Raw genomic sequence first — 26799 nt, 5'->3', positions numbered from 1 at the left:
TTAACCCCTTAGGCTCTTACATGTTTAACATATCATCCTGTCCTTCTTCGCTCCAAGGAATACAGACCCACACTATGTAGCCTTTCTTACCCTTTCCCTCTCATCTCAAATGAGTCTCCTTTGTACTGCTTCCATTGTTACTACATCTTTCCTTAAGGGTGAGACCTCACCAACCTCAGTACAATTGCAACCAAGACTCCCTATTTTTAAAACTCCAACTGCTATACAAAAGCCAAAATGCCATTTGTGCATTTTCCCAGGCAACATCTACTGAAAGAGAAACAGAGTTAATGTTTCAGGTGAAGACCACAGATACTGCCCAACTTACTGAGCACCTTCAGCTTTTGTTTCTTAATTCACGAACTCAACTTGGAGTTAGTTCCGGAATGAAGAACTTCTGTACTACAACCAGAATGTTGGCATCACCCATGAGATTTAATGCACCTCATGCACTTAACATTTCATGACATCATGTTGAAAGAAATTAATTGGTTGAAAATTTTGATTATGGTAGGAATCTCAAGAGCAAGAGAAGATGAATTATCCATTGTCACTTTTTGTTTCAAACTGGATACACACATTTTAGCCTTGCCTTTTCTGCTTATATGTTAGCCTCCCTCATTACAGGAAAATTCAGTTAATCATTTCCTGCTTGTTCATACGCCTGTCTCAATGCCCATGAACATTGCTATCATAACTGCTTCCACATCTCACATTGCAGCCCAGTTTAAGCGTATACACCTAACAAAATTATCCAACTCATTTAAATTCCCCGCCCCCCCCCCCCCCCCCAGTCAAACCTACACTTTCTAGCATTTGACATTTTCACTCAGGGAAAGGGACTTCCTGCCCAAATCTATGTAAAATATAAAACTATATCAATATCAGGTTGCTGATCAGCTTCCAACACTCTAGAGAAAACATTCCAAGTTTTTCCAATCTCTCCTTATCGCTAATATACTTCAAATCCAGGCACCATCCAGATGAACCTCTAATGCACAGTCTACAAAGCTTCCATATCCTTTCAGTAATGTTGCAACCTGAACAGTGCACAGAAACTTCAGCTATGCCAGATTTCCCAGACCATTGGATTTTTCCAAATATCAATACACCAAGCACATTTTTCATTCACTCGTTTCATAAATATCTAGAAAGATAAATGTTCCAATAAATCAAGTTTAAAGGAAGCATGGGAAACAGAAAAGTGGAAAAGGAGTGCAGGAACTAATGAACTAGAGGTTTAGAGTTTCACTATATTGAGGATTGAGACAGTCATGAAGTTCAGTTCATTGTTATTAACAGGCCCCAACTTTAATGATTTCATTAAACAGCACAGCTGTGGTTTGATCACTCTGGATTGCTGTTGTCGACATGCTTTTCCACCAAACCAAGACTGAGTCCTGGGCTTGAACTATTCCATCACCCTCAATGACCAGCGCAGAACATGAGATGTGTTAGGTGAAAGATGACCTACTGTGTCCACCAATGGCCTGACAATGTGAAAACAGGCGTTTAAACTGATACAATTCATTCACACAACCCTATCGGGTCATCGACTGTCACTGCAGCTGAGCATCTCCAGATGCAATTACTTTTCATCACTCTCTCTCACACCTTACTTAACCTCCACGCGGAGAGGACTGTTTGGCTGGTCCAACTCAGAACATCAGATGATTCAAAAAACTGCCTTCATGGCAAATCATAATGCTGGCAGTTGAGTCCAAGCTTAAGCCTGTTTTCCCCAACTTCTCCCATAGTTACCACTTGACAAGAGCCTTTCAAACATTGCCAATCCACAAAAATACACAAGCATGTCCTGTATTCTTTCAAAACCTTACCTTCAGACAAGTATTTCAAATTCACCTAAACGAGTCTCAACACAGTGCTGTTCCCCACAACTACAACCAGCTAGAAACAGGAGTTAGGGCAAAAGTTGAAAATGAGTAAGAATAAAGAAAAGGGACAGATATGACCAAAGCATAAAAATACAGATAGGAAAGTCGAGGAGCTGAGCAGGTAAGAGATGAGGAAGTTAAAAGATGTACACAGAGCTGAAAACTGAACTTAACACACTTTGAGGCGCCACGGTAGTGTAGTAGCCAGCACAAAGCTTTACAGTACCAGCAGCCCAAGTTCAATTCCAGCTGCTGCCTGTAAGCAATTTGTAGATTCACCCCAGTTTCTTCCAGGTGCTCTGGTTTCCTCCTAGTTACGTACTGGTTGGCAGGTTATTGGTCATTGTAACTTGTCTTGTGATTAGGCTCAGCTTAAATCGGTGAGGACTGTCTGGTGTCGAAGCTCAAAGGGCCTATTCTGCACTGTCTCTCAAAAAAAGTGTTGGCCCCTGGCCTAGTAGATAAGGCATCAGACTAGTAATCTGAAGGTTACTGGTTCGAGCCTCAGCTGAGGGAGCGTGTTTGTGTCCTTGAACAAGGCATTAACAACACATTGCTCTGCGACGACACCGGTGCCAAGCTGCTTGGGTCCTAGTGCCCTTCCCTTGGACAACACTGGTGGCGTGGAGAGGGGAAGGCTTGCAGCTTGGGCAACTGCCAGTCTCCCATACAACCCTGCCCAGGCCTGCACCCTAGAAACCTTCCAAGGCGCAAATCCATGGTCTCACAAGACTAACAGATGCCTATATAATCTCAAAAAAATTAATAAAGGGTACAGCAACACATCCAAACAGTCAGGAATGGAAGGGTAACATGATTGATTACAAGGATCAAATGTACTGGATTATTGCATTAAAGCTAATAGAAATCAAAAGCATTGCTTTACAAAGAGTGGTGGAAGATCAAGAAAGAAGGTTAGCCACCATTTTCCAGCAATGCCAAAATTGGAAGCTCTGGAAAAATGCTGATCTAACTTTTCAACATAAAATAATAGTAAAAATTGTTCCCTGTTCACCACCCCTCTCAATTCAAAATTTCCTTCCATTTCAAAACAAGTTCAAAGTAGTTGCTAAAAGATAAGACAGATAATTTTTTCTTTCTAAAGCATTTATTGCTGCACTTTAATTGCCCCAAAGAAGGTGGGGAGGGGTGAAGCTACTTTCTGAACCCCCAAAGTGTTGCTGGGCAAGGTCAGTCCAGGATTTAGACTCAGCAATGAAGAACCTTAAATACATTTCCAAGTCACTTGAATAAAGACATGCTAGTGTGTGCCCTCATACCCTACTCCCCATGTTTTTCTTGACATTAGAAGTCACAGTTTTAGGAGGTGGAGTATCCCAAGTAAATGCATTTTGTAGATAGCAAACACTGCACACCTGACACCAGTGGTGGACAAAAGGAATGCTTAGGATGGTTGATAGGGTATCAAACAAGCAGGCTGCTTTATTGTGGATGGTATCAAGCTTCACAAGGGTACCAGGTGACAAGTGTCTCACCTCAGCATCCAAATCTGTGATATAGTCTTGTAATCATGATATAGCTGATTGAATTTTGGACTAATGATAAACTCCTCCTCTACCCACCTCCTCCCAGACGTCGTGGGTGGGGACTAGGTCATGGCAAGACCACTGATGTCTGAAAAAAGGATGCTGTCCAAGTTGCATGCCATCGTGGACAATGATTCCCATCCACTCCATAATGTACTGGTTAAACACAGGAGTACATTCAGCCAGAGACTCATTCCACTGCAATGTAACACTGAGCGTCATAGGAAGTCATTCCTGCCTGTGGCCATCAAACTTTACAACTCCTCCCTCGGAGTGTCAGATACCCTGAGCCAATAGGCTGGTCCTGGACTTACCTCCACTTGGCACGATTAAATTATTATTTAATTATTTATGGTTTTATATTGCTATTTTTCTTCACTATTCTCGGTTGGTGCGGCTGTAACGAAACCCAATTTCTCTCAGGATCAATAAAGTATGTCTGTCTGAAATACCAGCAGCAGGTGATCTGACACTCATTTTGGATATGGCGACTGACTGTCTGGCACCTGGACACTAAAAGTCAGCAAATGCATTTTCCAGCTAAGCCAGTAAAATGATGTTGGCATGTGGTATCAGCAAAGCAAATAAGCTAAGCTTCCTCAATTAATCAAATTGAAGAATTTTTAAAGCTAAGCAGAGCCACAGCAGTTAAAAATGGAAATCTAAATCATATACAGCAAGAGAAACAAAGACAGAATTAAGGGAAAGAAGTAATAAACAAATACTCAAGATATTTTTCACTCTCCAACATTCTTTCCTTCTAGGAGAATAAAGCTTCACATTTGTAAAGTTAATTTATGAAACTAAGGGTGTTTAGTTATTGTTAATTATTATGCTGTTATAAAATGATTCCTCCCTAAATGTACTATTCCTAACTTTCAGTTGCTTTTAACTATCAGGCTGAACACTAAGATTAACAATGAAAAAATATATCCAATAGAAATGCAGTGCCTTCAGGAATTTCAGAGATTCCCATCAGACTTCAAATGAAAAATTGCCAATTGCCTGCTGTTATCGCCAATGGAAAAATCTGGGCAATGTAACAATACAAATGTTTTACATCATTTGCACTAACACTGAATTGAAAGCAAGAAGAAAGTTATCATTAACGTCAATTTAAAATTTTATGGATAGGAGATGAGGAAGGAATGTAAAATAGTTGTAGATCTGAGTTCTGAAACTGCAGTACTGCCACACCCATAATGACTTCAAAGTAATTAAAGTTAAAGATATTTCCTCTTTCTGTTAGAAGAAACAATTCAGACACACAATTAATACCATTGGTTAATTATAAAATACCGTCCCACTTAGAAGAAAAATGCAACCAAACAGCCTATAAATAATTTGTGAAATGGAAATGCAGCTTTAGGTTTGCCAATGCAACCAACAAGACCAATTTCTTAATAACTCACTAACTTTTTCACAAATCACTTGAGCACAGGGATGGGGAAAAAAATTCTTGCCACAAGTACAAATTTTCCATTTGGGTTGATGGAAACTGTTAGACTTTCTCCATAATTGCAGGGTAAAACTGATAATACGCCAGGGCCTGATGGGATATATCCCAGGTTATTGAGAGAGACAAAAGAAGAGATTGCTGGGGCCTTGATCAATACCTTTGTGTCCTCTCTAGCCACAGCCAAGGTTCTGGAGGACTGGCAAGTAGTTAATGTTGTTTCATTATTCAATGAGCACCAAAGGTAATCATGGAAAATATAGACCAGTGAGTCTCAGGTCAGTGGTAGAGAAGTTACTAGAGAAAGTTCTTAGGGATAGGATTTATGAGTATTTGAAAAGCCATGGCCTCATTAGGGAGAGCCAGCATGGCTTTGTGTAGGGCTAACTTGATAGGATTTTTTGACAAGATGATGAGGATGACTGATGAAGATCTATGTAAAATGCATGGGATCCATTGTGAATTGGCCATTTGGATTCAGAACTGGCTCATTTGCTCATAGAAGATGGTGATCCACGAGACTTATCTAGCCCGATGTCTGTGATTAGTGGTGTTCTGCAGAGATCTGTGCTGGGACCTCTGCTATTTTGACATATATAATTGATGTGGATGAAAACGTAGATGTGTGGGTTAGTAAAGTTGCCAACAAGGACTGGTGGCATTGTGGGTAGTGTAGAAGACTGGAAAAGAATACAGCAGGATAGAGATCAATTGCAAATATGGGCAAAGAAATGGTAGATGGAAGTTAACCCAGACAGATGTGAAGTGTTGCACCTTAGTAGGTCAAATGTAAACAGACAGTACGCTGTTGAGGGTAAGACCCTGAACAGTGTTGATAAGCAGAGGGTCATTGGTGTCCACATTCATAACTTCCTGAAAGTGACTATACAGGTTGATAGGGTGGTTCAAAAGGCATATGGCATGCTTGCCTGTATTAGTCAAGGATTTCAGTTCAAAAGTCAGGAAGTTATATTACAGCTTTATAAAACTCTAGTTGGGCTGCACTGGAGTATTCCATACAGTTCAGGTCACTCTTATAGGAAAGATGACAAGGCTTTGGAGAGGGTGCACAAAAGGTTTACCAGGGTGAGAGGACGAGAGGTTGGAGTTGTTTTCTCTGGGGTGGCGGAGGCTCAGGGGAGATCTGTTAGAGGTTTATAAGATTATGAGAGGCATAGGTGAAGTGGACAGCATCTTTTTCCCCAGGGTTGGTCTAATACCACACTTTTAAGGCGAGAGGGGGCAATTTCAAAGGAGATGTGAAGGGCAAGCTTTTGTTTTAAAACACAGAATGGTAGGTGCCTGGAATGTGCTGCCTGGGGTGGTGGTAGAGACAGACAGATTAGAGGCTTTTAAGGGACATTTAGAATGGAAGGATATGGACATGTGTCGACATAGAGGATCTATTTAGTTGGCTTTTTAAATACTAATTTAATTGGTTCAGCACAAAATTGTGAGCTGAAGGGCATGTTCCTGTGTTATACTATTCTATGGTCTACAGTATATTGATTACATCGTCCTCATTATTCAGAACAGAAAGGGACTCCCCATGGATTGAACTAAAATACAGTGACAAACAGCAGTGAACTGCTCATGGATATACGATATTCTACACGAGTTTCAGCTTGTCAGAATAAGCCAAAGCACACAAGTACTTCAGCCCATGACTCTAACCTATGGCATTCCTAACCCCTGTCCCGACAGCAAACCCAGTACTTTAAATGTAGGTACAGATGGCCACATATCAGAAATGAAATGCTTGTTCCAAATCAGAAAGCTCTTTCTCTCAAAATGTAATTTTGGGTGTTTGGTTCAATATCAGAGGGACATTAAACTGAGGCCTACTCTGTTATCAGGTGCCAAGGAAGGGTTTTTTTTTGTAGTAAAAGGAGTTTTAAAATTATAATCTTGGTTGTTTTCACAAAAAAATTAATTTACACAACATTTCACAGGTCAGGAGCCAATAAAGTACTTTCACAATATCAATCATTGGACCAACCGCAATAAGAGAAATGGGTAAAATACATGACTTGGTAAGTTCAGTTGAGTGATAAATTGGATTGAACAAAATATCATGGTTTAAAAAAAACATGAACACAATATCCTTATTCTATAAAAACACATTTTCCAGGCACCTGATTATAAAGTAGGACTCAGTTTAATGTCCCTCCAATACTGAACCAAGTGCTCAAAAACTTATTAATAAATCATAGGGTGGAATGCACAAGCTCTGAAGTGAGGCTCCATCTTCCACTCTCCAAGAATGTTGCCTCTGCCCCAAGGTGCACATCTGAAGGTCTCATGATTAAATTTCAATTATTTTTCCATTAAATTTCTCCACTACTTTTCCTTCTCTATCCCTATAACTTTTGATAAGAGATTACAAAATTACATTTCAATGTCAAAGGACTTACATGGAATTAAGACTCATCATAATCTTGAAAAGGCACAGTTTGAAATGGACAATGCTCACCTTCCTTAGGCAAGTTTAGTCTGCATCTAGCATGCTTCACAACCAAATTTCACTCTTCACATTTAAGAAATGAAATTCACTAAGTTTCCACAAATAAAACTTTTAAATGAACCTCTAATTAATGTATAAATAATGGTAAGTAATATAGCATTATATTAATTTTCACTTAAAATCTGTTCTGTCATGCAAGAAAACCAAGTATGGAGGAATTGCCAAGATTCTAATGAAGAGATTTTGCAATGGCTAAAACAGAAAGCCCACAGTTTTCCTCAAACACTACAGTGAGCCAACTAGGTTAGAACTGAGACAATCTTGAAATCTGGCAAAAGAGTGCCATAGTGGAGAATAACCACTAACTCAATGTCAGCAAGACCAAGCAGCTGATTTATTGGCTTCAAGAGGAGGAAACCAGAGGTCCATCAGCCAATCCACATCAGAGGATCAGAGGTGATGAGGGTCATCAACTTTAAATTCCCTTGGTGCTATTATTTCAGAGGACCTGTCCCGGGCCCAGCAAACAATGCAATTCTGAAGAAAGAAGCACAGTGCCTCTATTTCTTTAGGAGTTTTTCACATAACATCTAAAACTTTGACAAACTTCTATGGACGTGTAATGGCAAGTATATTGACTAGCTGAATCACAGCCTGGAAATGCCAACTCCCTTGAACAGAAAATCCTACAAAATAGTGGATACAGCCCATTCCACCACAGATAAAGCCACCCTCACTATTGAGCACATCTATACAGTGTTGTTGCAGAAACAACATCCATCATCAAGGACTCTACCATCTTGCTCTCCTCTTATTGCCCCCTTCAGGAAGGTGGTACAGGAGCCTCAGGACTTACACTACCAGTTTCAAGAACAGTTATTACCCCTCCACCATCAGGCTCTTGAACCAACAGGGATAAGTTCACTCAACTTCATTTGCCCCATCACTGAAATGTTCCCACAAACTATGGACTCACTTTCAAGGGCTCTTTATCTCATGTTCTTGATATTTATTGCTTATTTGTTATTATTTTCTTTCTTTCTGTATTTGCAGTTTGTCTTTTGCGCACCCAAATTGGTGTGGTCTCTCATTGAGTCTATTATGGTCATTGCTCCATTGTGGATTTATTGAGTATACCAACAAGAAAATGAATCTCAGGGTTGTATAAGGTGGCATATATGTACTTTGATAATAAATTTACTTTGAACTTTGAAAGCAAATGTTACCTATATAGCAACTGGGTACATATTTGTCAACAATAGAGCATAAGCATCCCAGAGATAAAAGTGTTCTTTTGTAGAGGACCTCCATTTCATCTTTTTCTGTGCCACCCCAATGAATGTAACAAAAACACAAGGAACAGGAGAAGCAGGCTAACCAACACCTCGAGCAAACTTTGCCATTAAGAACAATCTTGTCGCCATCATTTGCCCATTCTCTCCCTGTTTCCCTCAACTCAACTGTCTGTCAATCTCTACCATGACCCTACAACCACCAGAGCTCCAAAATAAAAAACAATCTCCGAGTGAAGTCCCTCCCCATCCCCATGTGAAATGAGCAATTTCTTTTCAGACACTATGCCCTTCAGATCCAGATACACCACCAGGAAATCATTCTCTAGATCCACATTCTTGTAACTTTATCAACTTCCATTTTTCAAACACAGGCCCAATCAACTCAACTTTCCCCCCCCCCCCCCCCAACCCCCATTCAAACATCAACACTTTTAACCCTGTAAACCACCTAGTACAACTTCACTGCACTGTGTCCAAAATAAATATATTCTTCATTAAGTATGGAGACTAAAGCTGCAGAGAGTACTTCAAGTACTACCTCAGCAGTTCCTTTTCAAACTTCTATATGTGCCACCTGAGGCAATTAAAGCTAAAATTCTACTTGACTTCTTAATAACCTGTGTACAATCTTGATGCTTAGTGAACCTGGCCTATTATCCTAAAAACATTCCAGTCTCATCTGCTATTAATAATATAGTTTTGGTCTTAAGTGCTGAACATCAGTTTCCTGCATCATGCTCAATTTAACTAGCTTCTTGCCTCATCTACATCTGTAACAGACTATTTGTGTGCTACTCACGATGTGATAAAACTTATCTCTGCATCAACAATAAATTAGCCACAGTACATTTGACCACCTCCCTTACTTACGTCACGAACGTAGATTGCAAATAGAAGAGGTCCTACATTAATTCCCAGTAGCTATCTGCTAGTCACTGATTTCTCATCCAAACAGAACTCATTTATTCCGACTGTTCATTGCCAGTCAGCCACTCCCTTCTCATACCAAAATATTAGCATCTGGCTGAATGCCTTCCGGAAATCTGAAACACATCTTCTGGTTCCCCTTTCTCCCCACTGTACAGCGTTCCGTTTATGAATCCTTGAGAAAAGCGCTGCTTGCAAACATTAAATCTGCAGTGTCAGTTTGCACGCTGTGTATACCAACATTCACCGAAATGCGGGGCACAACATCGAAAGGCACCGCCCCACAACACAGTCACAACGCACGCCATCCCCAACAACACATTCTCAACAAATACATTATTTTTTATTATATTGCAATCCCCAAATAAAATTAACTCTTCTTTCCCCAGACCAAGTCTTTCCAGAATCTAACCGTTCTGGCTTAAAGCAGTGCTAAGTAGAGGATAATAATTTTTAAAAAACACTTGAACGCGTCACTCACTGCCTGTCACAAGGCTCCTTTCAAACACCAAAAACGTGTCAACAGCCCAATAAACATTAAAATTGCCCGGTGACCACAAAATATTTGACACTGGGCAAATCTGTTCGCTGAATCCTGATACCGCTAAGTGTTCTAGCTTACCTTTCTTTTATTATATCTATCCTTTAATTCATTCTAAGGAAAGCATTCATTAAAGTAACTTCACTTGGGTCGAACACAATAACTGAAGGCGACAAATTAAAATAGCACAAGGGCAGCATCAAGTTCTCATACCGACATAGAACCAGCAACCAGGTGAGACGAGTTAATCAGGTTTTCATGCTGAAACAGGGTGAATAAGATGGGCCGAACGGGCCTCTTCTCCGTAGCAATTTGTTTATAGTGGTATCTTATTTCCTTATCACATACGCGAAAGGATGGGGGCATGCCTATCACGTGGATGCAGGGGAGCTACAATGAAATTGGTGTTAGCTTTGTGGGTGGGGACTCAAAGTGGAAGTAACAATACAGTATTTATTCGTATTGTTAAATATAGCACGTGGAATACGAAAGGAAATGGCAGAGCTTTCAGCAGTCCACACCGTCCAGCCATCTACAGCAGGTCCACACCCGGTCTGGAGTCTTCCCAGCGATTTCCCCTAAAATATCATTACGGGTGCCTGTTCTCTTGGTACATCTTTCAGTTTTATACCCAGTTGCTCCTCTGAATTGCGAAACGTGCTTTTAAAAAAAACATTTTAAACTGCATAAGACAATCACGAAAATAGTGAACAACGAAATGACAGTCTGCATCAAATTGTACATCCTAACACACGCTATCTGCATTCACTGATAACATTGCAGGATTTTGCGAAGGATACAAGAGACAGCTCCAACCTTAAAGGGACTGATGAGTTCCACGTCGAGAAAGAGAATAACGCCAGGCTTTTTTGTCCTTACCGTGTACATGGGTCGCTATATGCGGTACTGCTGCGATCTCGCCCTGAAACCAAAAGAGTGACGGTGGCAGCCAGGGCTGCTGCTACCGCCCTGGTTCCTCCTCCCGCAGCGCAGGCGCCGTTCCCTCAGCCTCTCGCACCAACCAGCCTTCGCCGAGCAGCATTCAAATAAATCTCCCACACGGGAGGAAAGCACGCCGACAACCGTTTGCTCTGGGGGTTGTAGTCCATGCCGACCATTTCTAACGGCATCCTCCAGTGCGCCCGGAATGCTCCCTGCCGATGAACCCAGTTTAATCTATTTCCCTGCAATTAATCCAGATTATTGAAATGTTTAAAAAAAATATTTGCCAATAGTTTTAAGAGCAAAATGAACCTTCATTATATCGAACCGAATCCAGCTAGAGGTATAACTCACAAGACATTTTATGAAGTATTTTTGACCCACGATCAATTTGATGAAACAATTGAACTTTAAAATAAGTCTCACAATTCATGGAACTGTTGTTTTTTGTGTGTGATAATAACGGTGCATCGACTTGAGGGACAGCTGCCGGTTCCGCTTGTCAGCTCTGCTTTCAGTGGCTCGGATCGGCTTGGACTTCCGCGCATGCTCGGCTAAACGCAGAGTCCAAGGTGAATGGGGTGGGGTGGGGGTGGGGGTTGGGGGGTGGATCAAGGACTGAGCACCAGACCCCGCGACCGTGTCTGCACTGTCCATAAACTACACCGATGTCCTGGAGAGAGCGTCTGGATGCATTGGTCCCAGCTCTCAAGCTTTATGCCATGGATAGTTGGTGTAAGAATGGCCCTCTTAGTTCTTTGAATGGACTCACAGACCCTGTGGGAAGAAGTTCGTGCTTCTGCATTTCCCATGACTTTTAAAGTATTATGTTATTTGAACGTACTATAATTGCTTTGACTAATTTGTAATTATAAATTTCTGACAATCAGGTTTTTCAGATCTTTTCAAAGATCTTTGGTAGCTGTCAAAGACTGCAGAGGCAGCGCCTCAGCAGTACTCGACTTAAGCCAAATTGCTGTGCAGAGAGAGCTTCCTATCTGGGAAGTGGAGAATCATGTCAGGCAGCCCTCCACATCCAGAACAGGTTAAATTCAAGTGATTTATCATTGTGGCTGGTAAGACTAGACAATAGGCCAGGTCCTCTAGCATGATTTGGTCCAATAACACAGCCACATTTTATAAAACTGAATGAATTTTTCCCCAAAACCAAGTGCTGGTGTTATTTTAGAAAACCAGCTGAGAGAATACCCGAAGGTACCTTTGGGCCCCACTGGGCACTCAGCTCTCACCTGTGGCCCCAAGTAGTTGTTTGCATGTGATACCAGCTACACCTTGGTACACCGTTTCGACAGGCAGGCTAAACCAGGTGAGGGTCGGTGGCAGGCTTCATACCCCGGTGAGACAGGGAGATGCCTGTCCCAGTATGTAAAGGCAGCTCAAGCAGATTGGGTGGATGAGGTCAACAGTGAGATCCAACGGCCATGAAGGCAGTTCTGCAATGGTTTGAGGACAGCAAAGGACATGACAAGGCACAGAAGTAGTCATGGCCACCTTCTGCAACCAAGGAAGGCCCCAGTTTGTGACAACCACTTGTACTTCTGGACCCAGATTCCTGAGGTTGAGAGAGTGGAATGGTCCCAGTGTAACTGCTTTGCCACTTTAAAAACTCTCCCACACGGGTCTCCTGTCATTGTTGGATATGATGGACAACCAATCACATGATCACATACTCCTCCCAAAGCTCCATTGCATTCTAACCCCCATCCCTAATTCACAGAAGAATTTCTACCCTGATTCACATTTACAATGTTCCCACCAATTTCCAAAGATCAAAAGTGGATTAACTAATGTAAAGGTCAGTAACCAATAGTACTTGTCCCAATGTGGACAATGACCCAAGGTATGCCAGTACCTAGATCAAGGCTGTTGCCATGAGATCTTGCACTGGTCTCACTGATGAACTGGCTGCTGCTAGCAAGAAGACAGTGTTCCAAGAATCTAGGCAGAAAGAGGATTCTGTTAGAGCTAGCTTTCCCAAGTTTCTCTCCCTGTGCCAGAACATAATAGATAGGAAATGAGCCATCTTTTGAGAAAGTTGAGGAAACAATCATCATTCAGTGATAATGTGCACAAAATATGGATTGCTTTTACACCAGTGTGTAGGAGAACATGACTAACCAAAGTAGTACATGTTTTCTGTATGATTAGAGAATTGAGGTTTTTGTATTATTCCATAGTTCTCACCAACTAGAAGAGCCTCCAGTGGAATTCCTAAAGACTTCAGGCTCCAAGTACAATAGATGAAACTTACAGTATTCAATAAGTTTCATAGTTCAAAAATTCAAAGTACATTAATTATCAAAGAATGTATAAATTACACATCCTTGAGATTTGTCTGCTTACAGGCAGCCACAAAACCCAAAAGAGCCCAATTTTAAAAAATGAAGACCAACCCCCATTCACAGAGAAAGAGAGAAAAAACACAAATCACCCAAAGAACAGGAGTGAGCAACAGCACGCCCAACCAACTTGACTCCTTAGATCTGAATCCCCGGAGCTGCCTGGAGTAGGCCCAAGGCTCAGTGGGGCAAATCACCGTGAAGATCACAGACACGAAACACAGCAGCTGGGACAGTCTCACAGCCTCAGCGTCATGAAGAGAGGAGTGAACGTCACAGGAGAGCAAGCAAAGTCAGCTCGACCCTCGCCTCCCGTCTTTCCAGTCTATCTGGGCCAGCATTTAAACTGTCCAAACAGCAAATCTTGCCTTGCATTAGGTCCTAGGCCCCGCTGCAGCAAAACACTGAGTTTCATTTATTTCTGTAGAAGTGCTGTTATTACTTAACATTATAACAAAGATTCTCAATATTCCTGGATTTCAGTGCTTTAAAAGGGATAGAGGGGGGGGGGGAGGGGAGGAGGGATGACATTACTGGTCAGGGATACTTTTACAGCTGCAGAAAGGGTGGGTAATGTTGCAGGATCCTCTTTTGAGTCAGTATGGGTGGAAGTCAGGAACAGGAAGGGAGCAGTTACTCTACTGGGGGTATTCTATAGGCCCCCTGGTAGCAGCAGAGATACCAAGGAGCAGATTGGGAGGCAGATTTTGGAAAGGTGCAAAAATAACAGGGTTGTTATCATGGGTGACTTTAACTTCCCTGATATTGATTGGCACTTGATTAGTTCCAAGGGTTTAGGTGGGGCAGAGTTTGTTAAGTGTGTCCATGCTGGATTCCTGTCACAGTATATTGACAGGCCGACTAAGGGGAATGCCATACTAGATCTAGTATTAGGTAACGAACCAGGTCAGGTCACAGATCTGTCAGTGGGTAAGCATCTGGGGGACAGTGATCACCGCTCCCTGACCTTTAGCATTATCATGGAAAAGGATAGAATCAGAGAGGACAGAAAAAATTTTAATTGGGGAAGGGCAAATTATGAGGCTGTAAGGCTAGAACTTGCGGGTGTGAATTGGGATGATGTTTTTGCAGGGAAATGTGCTATGGACATGTGGTTGATGTTTAAGGATCTCTTGCAGGATGTTAGGGATAAATTTATCCTAGTGAGGAAGATAAAGAATGGTAGGGTGAAGGAACCATGGGTGACAAGTGAAGTGGAAAATCTAGTTAGGTGGAAGAAGGCAGCATACATGAGGCTTAGGGAGCAAAGATCAGATGGGTCTATTGAGGAATATAGGGTAACAAGAAAGAAGCTTAAGAAGGGGCTGAGAAGAGCAAGAAGGGGGCATGAGAAGGCCTTGGCGAGTAAGGTAAAGGAAAACCCCAAGGCATTCTTCAATTATGTGAAGAACAAAAGGATGACAGGAGTGAAGGTAGGACCTATTAGAGATAAAAGTGGGAAGATGTGCCTGGAGGCTGTGGAAATGAGCGAGGTCCTCAATGAATACTTCTCTTCGGTATTCACCACTGAGAGGGAACTTGATGACGGTGAGGACAATATGATGATATGACAGGTTGATGTTCTGGAGCTTGTTGATATTAAGGGAGAGGAGGTGTTGGAGTTGTTAAAATACATTAGGACAGATAAGACCCCGGGGCCTGATGGAATATTCCCCAGGCTGCTCCACGAGGCAAGGGAAGAGATTGCTGAACCTCTGGCTAGGATCTTTATGTCCTCATTGTCCACAGGAATAGTACCGGAGGATTGGAAGGAGGCGAATGTTATCCCCTTGTTCAAAAAAGGTAGTAGGGATAGTCCAAGTAATTATAGACCAGTGAGCCTTACGTCTGTGGTGGGAAAGCTGGTGGAAAAGATTCTTAGAGATAGGATCTATGGGTATTTAGAAAATCATGGTCTGATCAGGGACAGTCAGCATGGCTTTGTGAAGGGAAGATAGTGATAGGGTTCCTATCAAGCCTGATAGGGTTCTTTGAGGAGGTGACCAGGCATATAGATGAGGTGATGTATAGGTGCATATAGGTGCAGTGGATGTGATCTGCATGGATTTTAGTAAGGCATTTGACAAGGTTCCACACGGTAGGCTTATTCAGAAAGTCAGAAGGCATGGGATCCAGGGAAGTTTGGCCAGGTGGATTCAGAATTGGCTTGCCTGCAGAAAGCAGAGGATTGTGGTGGAGGGAGTACATTCAGATTGGAGGGTTGTGACTAGTGGTGTCCCACAAGGATCTGTTCTGGGACCTCTACTTTTTGTGATTTTTATTAATGACCTGTATGTGGGGGTAGAAGGGTGGTTTGGCAAGTTTGCAGATGACACAAAGGTTGGTGGTGTTGTAGATAGTGTAGAGGATTGTCAAAGATTGCAGAGAGACATTGATAGGATGCAGAAGTGGGCTGAGAAGTGGCAGATGGAGTTCAACCCGGAGAAGTGTGAGGTGGTACACTTTGGAAGGACAAACTCCAAGGCAGAGTACAAAGTAAATGGCAGGATACTTGGTAGTGTGGAGGAGCAGAGGAATCTGGAGATACATGTCCACAGATCCCTGAAAGTTGCCTCACAGGTAGATAGGGTAGTTAAGAAAGCTCATGGGGTGTTAGCTTTCATAAGTTGAGGGATAGAGTTTAAGAGACGCGATGTAATGATGCAGTTCTATAAATCTCTAGTTAGGCCACACTTGGAGTACTGTGTCCGGTTCTGGTTGCCTCAGTATAGGAAGGATGTGGAAGCATTGGAAAGGGTACAGAGGAGATTTACCAGGATGCTGCCTGGTTTAGAGAGTATCCATTAAGATCAGAGATCATAAAGCTAGGGCTTTACTCTTAGAAGAGAAGGAGGATGAGAGGAGACTTGATAGAGGTTACAAGATATTAAGAAGAATAGACAGAGTGGACAGCCAGTGCCTCTTCCCCAGGGCACCACTGCTCAGTACAAGAGGACATTCCTTTAAGGTAAGGGGAGGGAAGTTCAAGGGGTATATTAGAGGAAGGTTGGTGCGTGGAATGCACTGCCTGAGTCAGTGGTGGAGTCACTAGTGAAGCTTAAGAGACTACTAGACAGGTATATGGAGGAATTTAAGGTGGGGGTTATATGGGAAGCAGGGTTTGAGGGTCGGCACAACATTGTGGGCCGAAGGGCCTGTAATGTGCTGTACTATTCTATGTTCTATATTCTATTACATACTTGATCACTTGAGTCTGCACCACATTGATTAATAATCAAACCCTTACTAAACAAGGTGTGGGAGCAGCTGCAAAGATGCACATTTCCAACTTGGTAATTCTCTAAACTACAGCTACATTCAGCCAGAGACTCATTCCACTGAGATGCAACACTGAGCATCATAGGAAGTCATTCCTGCCTGTGGCCATCAAACTTTACAACTCCTCCCTCAGAGTGTCAGACACCCCGAGCCAATAGGCTGGTTCTAGACTAATTTCCACTTGGCATTATTTACCTGTTATTATTTAATTATTTATGGTTTCATGTTGCTATATTTCTACACTATTCTTGGTTGGTACGACTGTAACAAAACCCAGTTTCCCTCAGGATCAATAAACTATGTCTGTCTGTCTAGTTATTGATTGTGTATTGAAGGCATTTGTGCATCCTCTACAAATCATTTGACATTCCTGGCATCACAGAAGATCCATGGTGGGCTAGCCAACTGGATAGAAAATTGATGGTCATATGAGCCAGAAGGTGGTGGAGGATTGTTTCTCATACTGGAGGCCTTTCATCAGCGATACATCACAGGAGTTGGTGTTGGGTCCAATTTAACAATTTGGATGAGTGTTGGCAAAGTAATTACATCTGCGGATGACACATAGTAGACAGTGACTAAGGCTATTACAACTTATGAAAGAATCCAGATCAACTGGAAAAGTGAGCCAAGAAAAGGCAGATGGAATATAATTGGACCTGGATGAAATGCTGCATTTTGCAAAGTGAAACTAGCGCAGGACTTAGTAAATGGCTGTGTCCTGAAGAATGTTACACAACAGACAGACCTTGGGGTGCAAGTGCATGATTCCCTGAAAATGGCAACACAGGTAGAAGGTTACACTTGCTTTCACCTGACAGGGCATTGAGTACAATAGTTCATACATCATGTTACAAGAGACCACACACTTGGTATTTAAGAGCCAAGAACTGATCCTGGCATGAATCTTTAAAGTACAACATCCTACAATCTTACAGTTAGAAAGAAAAACAGTAAATCATAATTAACAGTTCTATCCCTGAGTCCCAATCTGTCATTTATGCTGTTATTGAAGCCTTATTTCCATGGTTAGTAATTTTGTTAATCAATCTTTTATGTTGGACTTTACTTAGAAACACAACTCCTCATAACGCAGGGGTCACCTGTACCTCAATACAACTGGAATACAACTCTCCAAAGCAAAAATAAGACAACACAAATGTTTTCTTGTTAATGTGAACTGTGAAATGTAATATGGCAGATGACAGGTTTACACAAACCCAAATTCCAGAAGAAAATGTATCAATCAAAGCAGTGTCCTGACAGAGCAGAACCGTAAAGGAAAAGAAATATTTTCAATATCTATGTTACAATATTTCTAAGGAAAGATCAACAGTATTATGTATAGAACAGTGCAGCAAATGAATGACTGCAAGTAGGAGTGTGGTACATTATTGGTAAGATATTCCAGTGAGTTGTGCAACGAGATATTATGGTATTTGGACACATTTAGAATTAGAAGATTGATCATTGTTACTACTGAGTACCATATGTTTCCATTGTTTTTTTTTTGTGTTGAACGACAGCTACCTTATTTTGTGTGGTTGAATAAAGTTCAAAGTAAATGTATTATCAAAATACATACATGTCACCATATACAACCCCAAGATTCATTTTCTTGCTGGCATACTCAATAAATCCATAATAGAACAATAACCATAACAGGGTCAATGGAAGTTCCTACCAACTTGGGCATTCAACGAGTGTGCAAAAGCAAACAAGCTGTGCAAATATAAAAAGAAAAATAATAATATAAATAAATAAGCAATAGATGTTGAGAACATGAGATGACGAGTCCTTGAAAGTGAGTCCATTGGTTGTAGGAACGTTTCAGTGATGGGGCAAGTGAAGTTGAGTGAGGCTATCCCCTTTGGTTCAAGAGCCTGATGGTTGAGGGGTAGTAACTGTTCCTGAATCTGGTGGTGTGAGTCCTGAGGCTCCTGTATCACCTTCCTAATGGCAGGAGGAAGAAGAGAACATGACGATGATGAATAGAATAGTTAATTGCAAAATATTTGAAATAATTATTTAATTAACCTTTACAGTCCTGCATCTGTAACTGCAAGCATGTAAGATAATATATTTTCTCACTTGATTGCATCTTGTGTATAGTTAACCCACTCAGTGATGGTAATTGATGTGCTTTACGATTATGTATTTCACAAACTGAAGGTATAGGACAGGTAAAAGGCTGCATAGCCAACTGAGATGGACTAACGTTAATTAATTTGCCAAGATGTTATGATGGAGATAATGTGAAAATATGGCTGTTGAAGTTTTCACTATAACCTTCTAATTACATGTACAGAAAGGAAAGATTTCATAATAATGACAAAATACAATACTTCTAAATGTATGGCTTAGGTGTGCATCCCATTACTAAACAAGGACAGAAGATTTTGGTCCTTCAGCATGAAGCAACTTGTTCCTTATGAACTTTTCCTTCACCATTATTCCTTTTTCCATTTTAAGGTTTTAAATTCAGATCATTCTCAGGATGTAGGACAAGGAAAACAAATATTTTACAGACTAACTGTTAGTAGAAAAGGACCAACAAATTAGAGACATTAATAGAAAAACATTGAATAATCATATGGAAGTATTAATTATCCTGATATTAATTAAACCAAAGGGGTAGGTGAAGGAATAGAGTAAATATAACACCTAAAGGATTCTTAAATCAATATGTAAAAAAATGATCTGCCATTTGATCTAATAACCTGGTATGAACAAGAACAGGTAAAAGAATTAAATCTGGAAAACGTCTAGACAATAATGACCATAATATGGTACAATTTTAGATGACAATATAAAAGGACAGAACTAAGATTGAAATCTTTTAATAACTTAAAGAAAAGATTTTGAGAGACAGAATATAATTTGCGAAGATAAAATGGGCAACAATGTCAATAAACAAATGTAGAATAACTATGATCAGCATTTAAAACAATATTCAACAGAGTGCAGGAAAAAGATAGTCTAGTACCATGCAAGAGCAAACCACATTTTAATGAGATCGATAAATGGACAAAGGCATAGAGGAATAATTGAAGCTAAGGAAAATGGCATGTGTTAAGTATTTAGACAACAGAGGAGTTAATGATGAGAGTGAATATAAAGCAATTAGAGTACTTGAATAGACAATTAGGAAGGCAAAGAGGAGCTATACATTTAAATTATCAAGGGACCTAAAATAAACATTGAAATATTTAACAGACGCATCAATTAAAAAGAGAGGGTTGGTATGGGAATAGGGGCACTGAGGGATAGATGAGACAATATAATGGGTGACAATAGGGAAATGACAGAAATACGTTGTTTTGATTCCATATTTAGAAGGGAAAGAATAAACACATTGGAAAATCTGAAGAATTATGAAATTAGTACATTTGAAATGAAGAAAAGTATGTTAATGATGAAGAATAAAACCCCATGCCAAGTCAGACTGAACTATGCATTTTAACAGAAACTAATAAATAGATGGTATAAGCATTACAGTACATATTTAGTGCAGACTTCTGGTGGATAGCTAACACTTATCTGCACCTTTCATAATTTTAGACATTTTGCTTCAGGTCAAATCTCATTCTCCTAAATTGCAAGGAATAAAGGCCTGGCCTGGTCAACCTCTCCACCAATCCAGGAAGGAGTTTAGGCTTTATAAAGCTTTGTTCAGACTGCATTTGAAGTGGTTTTGGGCCACTTATCTAAGAAGGAATATGTTGTTATTGGAGAGAGTCCAGAGGAGGTTTACAAGAATGATCCCAGGAACAAGGGGGTTAAAGGGGGAATATTCTATGGCTTCAGACATGTATTCACAGGAATTCAGAAGAATGAGGGAGATGTCACTGAAACCGATGGAATGTTGAAAGACCAAAACAGAGTGGATCTGGAGAGGATGTTTCCAGTAATGGGAGAGTTTAGAATCAAAGAACCCAGCCTCAGAATACAAGAGGTCTTCTTTAGAACAGAGATGAGGAGGAATTTCTTTAGGCAGGTGAATATGTGGAATTCAGGTGGCTATGAAGACCATGTCATTGGGTATATTTAAAGCAGAGCATGATAGATTCTTGATTAACAAATGTGTCATAGGTTATGGGGAGAAGCAGGACAACGATGTTGAGAAGGATAACAAATTAGCCATGATCGAACTGCAGAGCAGACCTGATGGGCTGAATGGCCTAATTCTACTCAAATGTCTGATAGCCTTATCAGTGCTAGGAAAAATAATGGAATCCCTTTGAAAGTATTGAAGAACATGAAGGTATAAAAGTATAACATGTATAATCAGTAATGGATAACAAAACTGAAAATTTTACTTGATCAAAGTCATTGTAATTTTTGATGACATTAAAGGTAGAATAGACAACAGTTAATGCTGTAAGTAATCTATTGCTAAATTGTTCTTGTGGCACTATTTTACAATAGACTAAAAATAAGATGAAATCATACAAAATCAGGAGACAGGTAAGATTACTAATAAAAGCAACTGATGGAAATACTTATGAAGTTGGGCAGCATATGTGAAAAGAGAAACAGTGAAATTTTAAGGTAAAAGATATTTCATCAGAAATTCTGCTGAAATATTTTTGAAGAAAGATCAACTAACTAAATACTTTCTGCAATTTCTGTTCGCTTTAAGATTTCCATCATCTGCAGTTTCATGTTTTTTGAGAATATATTGTTATCTGGACAGTCAAAAGAAAGCAGGAGTAAGAAGAAATTACTTGAGGATTAAGAAGTAGGATGTTCCATTAAGAATCATCGGTAGGGGAAGGGAAGGGAGAGACCATCACTGTTCACAATTTAAGTTAATGATTTAGACTCTGAAATCAAAAATATTTTTAAGAATTTGCCTTGGGTAAAAGAGTAGTCAAAACTGAAAAGTGACATAAAAGTTATAGAAGGACATTAATATGAATTTCAATACAGTACTAATAAATAGTGTACATTTGTCTGGAAAGATAGGGAAATAACATGTAACTTGGGAGGTACAAGCCTAGTTTTAGTAAAGAAACAAAGGGATTGTGGAACCCAAATGTCTCTTTTTACCCATCTTATGCTTTTTATGTTCAGTAATTTCATTCCTTTTGCCATCATCATTATAGGTCCCTGGTAGATCTCAAACAAAAAATTGATGTAAAACTCAAAATTTGAGAGTTTAAACTCTCCCCCACATCTCTAACAAACCTGCCTGCAAGGATATTGGTCCCTCTTGAGTACAGGTGTAGCCCGTCCTTTCTGGACAGATTATACCTTCTCCAGAAGAGATCCCAATGATCCAGAAATCTGAAACCCTGCTCCCGGCATTACTTCCTCAGCCACTCATTCATCTGTACTATCATCCTATTCCTGCGCAGACGAGCATGCGGCACCAGGAGTAGTCCAGAGATTACTACCTTGGAGGACCTGCTCTTCAGCCTCCTCCCTAACTCTCAATACTCACTCAGAAGGACCTCCTTCCTCCACCCCTCCTATGTCATTATTGGTGCCAATGAGCACCACGGCCCCTGGCTGCTCACTCTCCCTCTGGACAATCTTCTGAAGCCAGTCTCAGACATTCTGGATCCTAGCACCTGGGAGGCAACACACTATCCTGACTACTCTTTCATGGCCACAGAACCTCCTGTCCTTCCCTGTCACGCCGAATCAGGTTCTCGGGTCTAGCAAGTGAAACAGAAAGCACTGACTGCGAATGAGTATATTAGCTATTTATTTACAAACAGTAAAAATTCGACCAAACATTCATGTTCCCCAAGTTACAGAAACTACAAAGCTGAATTTTCAACAGATATACTTAGCTAAAAGCACGCACAGAGCACACCATCGTCAGGTGCACTGCCTGTCTTAATTAAAAGGAAGAGAAAAAGAACTTCCCACACGTGCTCCCTATATACCCAGGATATTTGAAACTGGACACAGGCTGCTAACCAATGGAAACAGCATCTGCGGTGTCTAAACTATCCAAACACAACAAAAGTGACTTTTGACAATCATACCCCCCACAGGACACTCCACCCCTCAAAGGTCAAAAACGTGATGATCCAACCATCAGACTAGTATGACTCTCGTGAACTCTCAACTAAGCTACACACAAAACTCAAAAGTACAATACTCAGTACTGTAAACCCAATAGTCACCCCAGTACACTACAGTAGTCCACCAACTTCCCTGTGCCCCAGAAGGCCACCAGCATCACCTTGGAGTGTAATAGCTAATGAGCTGGTCCCCCCACTAACCTAATACACTGACTCTCAAATGTAATCAACCAGGTGAGTGATGTTCCCTGACCCATCAGGAATATAGGTGCAGCATTCTTGACCAACAACTGTACATGCCCGCTTGTTTGTAAGCAGGTAATCTAAGATGATCAAAATCAGTTCCCAGGACAGCCTGGCACTGCCATGCTGAGAAAGGCTGTAACTCAAAACCTTCCTTCCTTTGTAATAGCCCTCTTACCAACCAGCATGGAGAAAGTGCTCATACAGGGCACTGGGATGGCAAACATATGGTGCCACATATCAAACACACCACCCTGTAGGAACCACAGGTAGGTCTAGCGACTGCATATCCAGTAAGTGCCATATAGCATCCAACAAGTGCCCACCTTCACAAAACCAATTGGCATAGGTACAGCCATTCCAGGATACTGTTCCTGCTCACACTTGCCATGTACCATGCACCTGTATTCAACACACTACATACACCAACTCTATCAGGTGGGGAAATCACTTTATGAATCAGGACTTTACAATTATACAAATGGTACATAGGGAAATACCAGCCCTTAAAGCATTTACTCCACAGGGCTATTAAGGCTCAAGTACCTTAAGGATGTCATTATACTCTGGGTCAAGGTTTTGCTGGGATTGACTGCTCCCTCCCAGCTCCCCCAAACCAGAATGCAAAAAAAAAGACGAGAAGCCAGATAACTTTCCCAACAGTCTTCTCCTTGTCAAAGGGATCAATATCAGTGGCATCCCTTCTGTGCTGTAGTAAGGAGTCCTCACATAAATTCAGCAATCTGACCCATTGTTGCAGTGTGCAAATTCAAATGCCCACCCCGGACAATGTTTTACAGGATCTCCCACCACAAGTCGGTGTTCACCACTTTGTCATGCAGGGAGATACAAATGCACTTACTCCTGATTAATATGGAATAATATGTGGCTGAGAGGATGGTGCAGGAGGGAGGGCTTCAGGTTTTTAGATAATTGGGCTTTGTTCCAGGGAAGGTGGGATCTGTCCCAACGGGACGGTTTACACCTAAACTGGAGCGGTACTAACATTCTTACAGGAAAGTTTGCTAGTGCTTCTCCGGTGGGGGGTTCAACTAAATTTGCAGGGGGCAGGGATCCAGAATGTGAGAAAGGATAGCGAGATGAAGAATAAAGGACAGGTGGGGACTACACGGTTCCGGAATATTAAGTGTGTAGTAGAGAAAGGTGAGGTGGAACAAGTGATAAGGAGGACACATGTACAGAGGGATGGTCTGATGGAACATGGAGTTAAATGTGCAGAAAGAATAAGTAAATTTAGGAAGGACAACAAAATTCAAGGGGCATATAGCCTGATGGGAGTTTGGGGAGCTGGGTTAAGCACAATAGGCAGTGATTCAAACAGAGAGAGGAGAAATGGGCTAAAAATTCTACATCTGATTGCACGAAGAGTCAAAAATAAGGCGGATGAGCTTGAAGCTCAGGTGCGAATGGGTAACTATGATGTTGTTGGGATAACGGAGACATGGCTGCAGGGAGATCAGACCTGGGAAATGAATGTACAAGGGTATACGTGCTATCTTAGGGACAGAAAAGTGGGCAGAGGGTGGCCCTGTCGGTGAGGAATGAGATTCAGTCCTTTGCAAGGGAAGACATAGGATCAGAAGAAGTAGAGTCTGTGTGGATAGAACTGAGGAACAGTAAGGGCAAAAAGACCCTAATGGGTGTTGTCTACAGGCCCCCAAACAGTAGCATGGATACTGAGTGCAAGTTGAATAGGGAGTTAACATTGGCATGTGGCAAAGGTAATGTCTCAGTAGTTATGGGGGATTTCAACATGCAGGTGAACTGGGAGAATCAGGTTGGTGCTGGACCCCAGGATAGGGAGTTTGTAGAGTGCCTACGGGATGCATTCGTGGAACAGCTTGTACGAGAGCCGACCAGGGACAAGGCTATACTGGATTTAGTGTTGTGTAATGAACAGGATTTGATAAGCAATCTTGAAGTAAAGGAGCCATTAGGAGGTAGTGACCATAATATGATAAGTTTTTATCTGCAATTTGAGAAGGATAAGGGCAGATCAGAGGTGTCAGTGTTGCAGTTGAACAAAGGAGACTATGGAGCCATAAGGGAGGAGCTGGCCAAAGTTAAATGGATGGATATCCTAGCAGAAAAGACAGTGGAACATCAATGGCAGGTATTCTTGAGAATAATGCACAAGGTGCAAAATCAGTTCATCCCCCGGAGAAGGAAGGATTCAAAGGGGGGAAAGGGGCCACAGTGGTTGACAAAGGAAGTCAGAGATTGCATAGCATTAAAAAAAAAAGAAGTATGACAGAGCTAAGGTGAGTGGGAGGACAGATGATTGGGAAATTTTTAAGGAACAACAGAATTTAACTAAAAAGGCAATAGAGCGGGGAAAATGAGGTACGAACGCAAGCTAGCCAGGGATATAAAGGAGGATAGCAAAAGCTTTTTTAGGTATTTGAAGAGAAAGAAGATAGTTAAGAACAATGTTGGGCCCTTGAAGAATGAATTGGGTGAAATTGTTATGGGAAACAGAGAAATGGCAGAAGAATTTAATAAGTACTTTAGATCTGTCTTCACTAGGGAAGACACAAGCAATCTCCCAGATGTATGGATGGGCCAAGGACAAAGGGTAACAGAGGAAATGAAACAGATTGACATTAGGAAGGAAACGGTGATGAGTAGACTGATGGGACTGAAGGCTGACAAATCCCCAGGTCCAGATGGTCTGCATCCTAGGGTACTAAAGGAGGTGGCCCTGGAAATTGTGGATGCATTGGTAATCATTTTCCAATATTCCTTAGATTCAGGATCAGTTCCTGAGGATTGGAGAATGGCTAATGTTATCCCACTTTTTAAGAAAGGAGGGAGGGAGAAAACAGAACTATCGTCCTGTCAGCCTAACATCAGTAGTGGGGAAGATGCTAGAGTCCATTATTAAAGATGAAATAGTGGCATATCTAGATAGCAGTGATAGGATTGGGCCGAGCCAGCATGGATTTACCAAGGGCAAATCATGCTTGACTAATCTATTGGAGTTTTTCGAGGATGTAACCAGGAAGTTAGACAAGGGAGATCCAGTGGATGTAGTGTACCTCGATTTTCAGAAGGCATTTGATAAGGTCCCACATAGGAGATTGGTGGGTAAAATCAGAGCTCATGGCATTGGGGGGAAGATAATGACATGGATAGAAAACTGGTTGGCAGATAGAAAGCAAAGGGTAACGGTGAATGGGTGTTTCTCAGAATGGCAGGTGGTGACTAGTGGGGTGCCACAGGGTGCGGTATTGGGACCACAGCTGTTTACGACTTACATCAATGATTTAGATGAAGGCATTGAGAATAGCATCAGCAAATATGCTGATGATACTAAGCTGGGTGGCAGTGTGACATGTGATGAGGATGTTAGGAGAATTCAGGGTGACTTGGATAGGCTGGGTGAGTGGGCAGATACTTGGTAGATGGCATTTAATGTGAATAAGTGTGAGGTTATCTACTTTGGGAGTAAGAACAGGAAGGCAGATTATTATCTGAATGGTGAAGAGTTAGGTAAGGGAGAAATACAAAGAGATCTAGGAGTCCTTGTTCATCAGTCACTGAAGGTGAAAGAGCAAGTGCAGCAGGCAGTGAAGAAGGCTAATGGAATGTTTGCCTTTATTACAAAGGGAATTGAGTACAAGAGCAAGGAAATCCTTTTGCATTTGTACAGGGCCATGGTGAGACCACAACTGGAATATTGTGTACAGTTTTGGTCTCCAGGGTTAAGGAAGGGCATCCTGGCTGTAGAGGAAGTGCAGCGTAGATTCACAAGGTTAATTCCTGGGATGTCCGGACTGTCTTACGCAGAG

The 26799-nt window shown here is 41.3% G+C and overlaps 1 protein-coding gene across 3 annotated transcripts in view; it reads right to left on the bottom strand.

Annotated features, from left to right (window-relative positions):
* Positions 1–11148, bottom strand: part of si:dkey-97m3.1 (fatty acyl-CoA reductase 1) — a 162498-nt gene extending 151350 nt beyond the window's left edge. Inside the window, exon 1 of one of the 3 annotated variants that reach the window (XM_059978235.1) lies at positions 11005–11148. The gene's annotated coding sequence lies outside the window, so the exon portion shown is untranslated. Of the gene's footprint in view, positions 1–10338; positions 10450–10941 lie in introns of those variants that run through there. The other 2 variants (XM_059978236.1, XM_059978237.1) reach the window with 2 other exon arrangements.
* Between the last annotated feature and the right edge of the window lie 15651 nt (positions 11149–26799).

This window comes from Hypanus sabinus, chromosome 8 (genome assembly GCF_030144855.1).
Source record: "Hypanus sabinus isolate sHypSab1 chromosome 8, sHypSab1.hap1, whole genome shotgun sequence".
Taxonomy (NCBI): Eukaryota; Metazoa; Chordata; class Chondrichthyes; order Myliobatiformes; family Dasyatidae; genus Hypanus; species Hypanus sabinus.
This window is presented reverse-complemented; position numbering and strand designations above follow the sequence as displayed.